Below are 7824 nucleotides of genomic sequence, written 5' to 3'. Positions count from 1 at the left end.
TGCTGTGCTGCTTCTGGTCATAGAATTGGGCCTGGCCCAAAGCCAGAGTGGGCAGAGACAGAAAAAGAAGAAAAGGTGTTAGATCAAGACCAGGAAATCCGGGAGCAGAAGAAATTACACTCTGTAATGGGAGAACCACGTGGGAACAAATAGCACCAGCACTAGCAGTTTAAGAGCCAGTGCTGAGAACTGAGCACATTCAGTAATTCTAGAGACTTTTCAAGTGCCACGAACTGTGTGTCAGGGACTGTGCTGGGCACTGGAGAATCAACAAAAGACCCAGTTCCCGTTCTAAAAAGGGTTACAGATAGTAACAAGTTCCAAACACCATAATTCAGGGACAGCAAGGAGTACATCCCAGGAGAAGAATGAGCTGTCTGATGCCTTTCCTACCCACTGTCTACTGCTTTTGGGCGCCACGCACATGCTCAGCTTCACAACATCTTACAGCGTCAGTCTAGGGGTCTCATTCATTCTCAGTCATCTAATATTTGTCTTTGGCACATAGAGAAGTTTATGGACTGATTCAAAGCAACAACCCATCGTATGCATGGCTTTTAAAGCCCCATACCCTATTGTGAAGGATACAAAAATGATAAGATGAAGATATTTACAGCCTACACACAAGTATCTAACAAATGCCAATGTGAAGTGGCAAAGAGAAGTAGCCAATGTGGCAGGACCGTGGCAATTAAACAAGATGGCAGGACTGGGAGACTAATGGAACCTCAAAGTTCCAAAATGGAACATCAGTGTGTCAGTGTGGGCATTTTTCAAGTTGTGTCCCAGGACCTGGATTCCTTTATTACTTTTTTTTCCTTAGATTTTATTTATTGTCAGAGACCAAGAGCACAAGCAGGGGGAGCAGCAGGCAGAGGGAGAATCAGGCTCCCCATTGAGCAGGGAGCCTGATGCTGGGCTCAATCCCAGGACCCCAGGATCATGATCTGAGCCAAAGGCAGATGCTTAACTGACTAAGACACCCAGACGTCCTGGACCTGGATTCCCTTCATACCTCCTCGGATATGAGAGCAGAAGACCAAACCATCTGGGAGAGAAGCAAACAGACCTAGGTTCAAGCCTACCGTTTTATTATGTGTAGGACCAAGTTACTGAGCCTCTCTGAGCATTTACAAAGTAGGAATACACCCAGTTGTGAGAATTGTATTTAATTGTGCGTAAAACATAAAACATACAATGAACTCTCATATATTGTTTTTCTTTCTTTAAACCCCATGCCAAAAGCATGGAAAAAGGAGATTTGAACAAGAAGAAGGGCTGAAGAAAGAGGGGAAATGCATTTCATAGTGAACAGAGGGTGGTGCAGGCAACGGTGGCCTTCAGGAAGCTTCACTCTTCCGGGTAGTTCCAAAGCAGCATGGAACGCTATCCCTCTGACAGAGAACACTGTCGTCATCATTCTCCTCTCCAACCTCCCACCTCAGCCCTGAAAAAGCTATTCAGTCCAGATTAGATACGTCTCATTTGTTCATTTGTTCATTCGTTTTCATAAAGCACCTTACGGCTGCTCGGCATGTGGTTCACAGACCAGTGTACCAAGTAAGGAGCTCACACCAGAATGGAGCCCAGCCATGACACGAAGCACAGTTTAGTTCAGTTAACGTTTCTTTTAAAGACTTTCATATATTTATTTGAGAGGAAGAGAGAGTACAGAGGGAGAAGCAGGCTCCCCACTGAACAGAGAGCCTGACGTGGGGCTCCATCCCAGGACCCTGAGACCATGACCTGAGCTGAAGGCAGAGTCTTAACCAAGGGAGCTGCCCAGACGCCCCTTCAGTTAACTTTTTTTCGCAGCAGGACGTTTTTCCATGAATGGAACAGCATTATGGTTTACATTCTGGTACAAGTACGTTATCTCATTCTAGACCAGTAAAAAAAGAGTTTGCACGTAGCTACTTTGAGCAGCACTGTCTCAGAGAAACAAGTCACCAGTCTTTGAACTGATCTTAGCTCCTTTGTGGTAGTCAGCAGCAGAGGAGTCCCGACAGATTTGGGTCAGAGAATAAAAACTTCCCAAATCCCTGTGGTGGAGCTTGTGCAGTTGAAAGCTATCACATCTGACGCAGCACATCTGGCCTCGTGTTGTCTCCAACAGAAGCGTTTCATTAAGCAAAGCTAGTCAAGTGTCCAGGCGGTGCACAATACTAACCACAAAGACCGATGATGAGCACCTTGTGGAGACGGGCATTCAGCTACAGACTTGCCGGCAGAGTGTGCTCACCAGACAACTTAAAATGAATGGTCCCAGTGCTTACAAAAGAGGTTGATTTTCTAATGGCCCAAAATGTTGCCAGGCTACACACAGTTGAAGGAAATTACTTCTGAAATCCTGAGGATTTCAACAAACGTTTTGGTTGCCGCTCTCACTATCACGCACTTGTAGGTGGGTCTTAAGAGTAGAGAACGTCTTACTGACAGGTACATTTCATCTTTCTCTGTCCATCAACATGATCTGGCCATATTTAGTCAAAAAGATGGGCAACAGTTTTAACTGGCAATAAAATAAGGCTATCCAAAGGTTCAAACTCACCAAGGCCCCACCGGGACTGGGAAATTTTAGAGTGAAATGAAAATGCGTTCTACAGTTTAAATCTAAAAATGGTTTCAGCCAGTCATTGTTCAATTGTGCCTTTTGGCAAAAAAGTTCCGCATGAGTCCAAACAGGGCTATGGAAAGACTGCAAGACCAAAAAAATGGAAAGCAATTCAAATTCTATCAAGTGATGATAAACTATGATGTACCCAGATAATGCAATAATAAGCAACAACTGAAAAGAAAGAGATCGATCTATATGTATTGGCATGGAAAGAAAAGGCATTTGATGTGATAAGAAATAATTAGGGGCACCTGAGCGGCTCAGTCAGTTAAGCATCCAGCTCTTGGTTTCACTTGAGGTCATGGTCTCAGGGTCCTGGGATGGAGCCCCTCGTGGGACTCTATGCTCAGCGTGGAGCCTGCTTGTCCCTCTTCCTCTCCCTCTGCTCCTCCTTGCACACACTCTCTTTCTATCTCTCTCAAATAAATATAAATAATCTTTTAAAAATATTTTAAAAATCTTTTTAAAAATATAAATAATCTTTTAAAAATAATCTTTAAAAATAAATAAATAAATGGTCTTTAAAATAAATAAAGAAATTTGGTAGCAACTCAAAATATCCCATTTATATAAAATTTTTAAAAATGCTTCAACAAGGGGTACCTGGGTGGCTCAGTGGGTTAAGCCTCTGCCTTGGGCTCAGGTCATGATCCTAGGGTCTTGAGATCAAGCCCCGCACTGGGCTCTCTGCTCAACAGGGAGGCTGATTCCCCCCACCCCCCACCTGCCTCTCTGCCTACTTGCGATCTCTCTCTCTCTCTCTCTCTGTGTGTGTGTTTAATAAATAAAATCTTTTAAAAAACAATGCTTCTACAAAACAGTTTCTAAGTGTGTGTGCAAACATACAGAAAAAGGAATGAAAGGATATAGTCAAACTGGTAAAAGTGGTTATTTCTGGAGAGGGTAGCATATACTTCCTGTGAAACAGAGAGAAAAGGAGAAGAGGAAGGAAAAAAGGGAGGGAAAAAATAATAATAGCATTCTACAAATATAAATCAAAACCATTTCATCTCTGAAAACCTAGGGGTTGCTTGCTATCAGACCTCATCATCTCCTTGAGACATTGGCTAAAGTTGGACCCAAGTCTAGAATTACTACCACTTCCTGTGCCACCTGGATATTTCAAAGCACTCTCTCAAACCCCTACCAGCTTAACTCTTGAGATGTACAGAAACCACCGTCTGGGTAGGTGTGGTTACAAGATTGTAGTTAGTTTGCCTGTGATTGGTCATCTAGCAGAACCCCAGGAAAGAAAAAAAAAAAAAACAATGCCTTCATCCCCTGTTAAGAAACTTCCAGACAAGAGGCGCCTGGGTGGCTCAGTTGGTTAAGTCGCTGCCTTTGGCTCAGGTCATAATCTTAGGATCAAGCCCCACATCAGGCTCTCTGCTCAGTGGGGAATCTGCTCTCTCTCTCTCTCTCTCTCTCAAATAAATAAAATATTAAAAAAGAAAGAAAGAGAGAAACTTCCAGCCAAGCTTTCCAACTGATTCAATACCTCAGAAAACACATGACCTCAAAGTCTTATACCTGAGAAGTGCTGCAAACTCTCACAGAGAATTTCACAATTTTCATAAATCCCCATATTTTTGCCTTTTCTTTGTCTTGTTTCAGGTTCAAGAGAAAATATCCATCTGAGGCAAAAAAAAAAGTATTATTTTTCAGGAATAATGATATTTAACATTTACAAGGTGCCAATTTCTTTTTTTTTTAATTAACATATAATGTATTATTAGCCCCAGGGGTACAGGTCTGTGAATCGCCAGGTTAAACACTTCACAGCACTCACCATAGCACATACCTTCCCCAATGTCCATCACCCCACCCCCCTTCTCCCAACCCCCGTACCCCTGGCAACCCTCAGTTTGTTTTGTGAGATTAAGAGTCTCTTATGGTTTGTCTCCCTCCCTATCCCATCTTGTTTCATTTTTTCAAAGTGCCAATTTCTATTCAAAGTTCTTAAAAGTTATTAACTTATTCAACCTCACAACAACCCTATGAGGTAGGTACTATTATTATTCTCATTTTATGAAAGGGTGAGGAAATTAAACAGAAGTTAAGTTTGGTAACTTGCCCAAGGTCTCACAGCTGGCATAATGATACATATTCTCATCATTATACAAAGAGACACATTGTCAACCCTAATCTGTAACACCAAGCCCTGAGGTTTGGATTTACTAAATGTTGAATTACTATTGAACATTCACAGAACCCACACCCTAGGCTTCAGTCATTCCGTTTAGATGCTCCAATTGGAGAATTTAGAGGCTGAAGGATAAAATGTGACCTCATCCTGTGTCTGAAGCTGGGGAAAGCTCAAAGTTACTCATCACCACAATCTGGATCTGTCTGATGCCACCACCAAGCATAAATCAGGCAGCTGAGCTGGGGATGAGGTCACCTCACCACATACAGCAGCAAGACATTCAAGTATCCACGGGTTTCACCTGCTCAGGAGTCTGTCCGGTCACCTGGTCGCCCTCAGAACTCGGGAAGAATGCATGGAATGATAAATACATTGATCCTCATCTCTGGCAGTGCCTTACCCAACCACTGGTACAGAGACAATTTTCTATTCTGTCCACATCTATAGTTTGTAAATAAATATAAGATGATAAAAGTTAACACTTCTTCTTTCCTAGCATCACTAGGCCTAAATAGAATCTTCATTCCATATGTGCTTTGCTACCATGAGATTGTGTTGGTTATATTTCAGAGTTTTAGCAAAGCTCAAGCAGTCCACTGTATGGCTTCAGGGTACAGCTGGACCCAGGGGTTCAAACTGATATTGTCATAATCTGATATCTCTCGACTCTGCTTAATCAGAAAGGCCCTCCCTTCAGGAAGGCATATCTCTTTTTCCAATTTCAAATTCAAAGGCAAGATGTGTGCCTCTTTTCCAGTCACTCATTTGAAAGCTCCAGGATTCATTTTTACTGGGGCTGGTTGACCTGGCGTCAGTCAAATGCCCATCCTGAAACAATTGCTGTGCCCGTAAGAATGCTACGTTAGGATTGGCAGGCACAGGTTACAGATAATCCCGGAGCCAGGAGAGTAATAACGTCGGCTCCTCAGAGGGAACTCAGGGTTGGATACTCAGAAGAACTGGGATGATTCTGGGATGAGCAAGCAAAACATGGCACCAGAGCTCAGAGCGGAGCATGGGCTCTGACAGGTGTGGTGATGGGGACGTCGATTCACGTTAAGACTTTTGTGTTAATAAATCTCTCCATGTGCATTCGTCTACCAGGATAAAGGGGGTTGGTGGAGGAGTATTTTTAGTCCTGATTATGATTATGGTAGATAAAGCTGCCCTTAAATACACAATTTCATTAAATAGGAAACATACAGAATCTTTTTTTTTTTCAAAGATTTTATTTATTTATTTATTTGACAGAGAGAGATCACAAGTAGACGGAGAGGCAGGCAGAGAGAGAGAGGGGGAAGCAGGCTCCCCGCTGAGCAGAGAGCCCGATGTGGGACTCGATCCCAGGACCCTGAGATCATGACCTGAGCCGAAGGCAGTGGCTTAACCCACTGAGCCACCCAGGCGCCCCCATACAGAATCATTTTATCATTATATTTGGCCCCGAAACTAGATTCTCTTCCTGATCTCAGGACAGAATCGTCCTCTAACTCACTGGACACCAGTCATTCACATTCATTCATAAGCTCATGCATTCATACAGTCCAGAAGAATTTACCAAGTATCTGCCACGTGGACAGCATTGAGGGTCATCCTCAAATAAAGGACATTCTTCTAAAGCAGGTTCCACCCCTTCTTTCCCTAGGGACCGTTGTTCTTCCCACTAGTCCTGTGAAGTAGGTCCACGGCGGTTTCAACACTTCTGAGAGAATACAACAAAAACTCAAACAGGGTGATTGTTTGAATTTTCTATAATGGAAAGTTCCATTATAGAAGTAGAAGAGTAGAAGTAGAGAGTGTAATGAATTCAAATGTACTCGTCCTCCAGCTGCAACTATTATCAAACATGGGTGATTTTGTTCTATCTATATCCCCACTCACTTCCCATCCTCTTGATTATTTTGAAGCAAATCTCAGATGACATATAATCAGTAAATATATCAACATCTATCTCTCTAAAAGGTAAGCATTCTATTTTTTTCTCTTTTGGACAAAGCCATGTATCATTATTACACCTACAATAACCCTTTAATATCATCAACAATGCAGTTCACGGGGCACCTGGGTGGCTCAGTGGGTTGAAGGCTCTACCTTCAGCTCAGGTCGTGATCCCAGGGTCCTGAGATGGAGCCCCGCATTGAGCTCTCTGCTCAGCGCGGAGCCTGCTTCCCCCTCTCTCTCTGCCTGCCTCTCTGCCAACTTGTGATCTCTGTCTGTCAAATAAATAAATAAAATGTTTTTTTAAAAATGCAGTCCGCATTTCCCTAATTGTGTTTTTTTAATTTATTTATGTGAAACAGGACTCAAATAAAATCCAAAGATTGTAATTGACTTAAATCTTTTAACCTGTAGGTTCTCCTCTTCCTCTTTATTTATTTATGTTATAAAGAGGGGTGAACCAGAAATCAGACTCATAACTACAGAGAACGAACCGTGGTTACCAAGGGGGCGGTGGGTTAAATGGGTGATGGGGATGAAGGAGGACACTTGTGATCAGCGCCAGGTGTTGTATGGAAGTGATGAATCGCTATATTGTACACCTGAAACTAAGATTACTCTAGATGTCAACTAACTGGAGTTTAAATAAAAACTTGAAAAAGATAAAACAATTGTTTTATCAAGTCTTTAGTCCTACACTACCTGGGTGAATTTTAAGGATCCCGCCACAGAGCTTTCCCATCAGTAAGCTGACAACCAGGGTCTCAGGGCACACCCGGCCCAGTGATCAAGAACAAGAGTTCTGGGGCTGAACTGCCTGGGTTTCCATCTCAGCTCTGTCACTTCTTAGCCACAAGACCATCTCTCTGAGCCTCGGTTTTCTCATCTTTAAAATGGGGGTGAGGGGTGTCTGGGTGTCTCAGTCAGTTAAGTGTCCGACTCTTGATTTCAGCTCAGGTCATGATCTCAGGGTCATGAGATCAAGCCCTGCGTTAGGCTCCATGCTGGGCATGGAATCTGTTAGGATTCTCTCTCTGCCTCTCCGTCTGCCCCTCCTCCAGCAGCGTAGATGAGCCTCCGGGGACGCAACCGCCGCTTGCCTTCGCTTCTCTGATCTGTGTCC

Source organism: Lontra canadensis, unplaced genomic scaffold (genome assembly GCF_010015895.1).
Source record: "Lontra canadensis isolate GAN:19392208 unplaced genomic scaffold, GSC_riverotter_1.0 scaffold1, whole genome shotgun sequence".
Classification (NCBI taxonomy): domain Eukaryota; kingdom Metazoa; phylum Chordata; class Mammalia; order Carnivora; family Mustelidae; genus Lontra; species Lontra canadensis.
The sequence above is the reverse complement of the archived record's forward strand: the minus strand, read 5'-3'. Positions refer to the sequence as shown.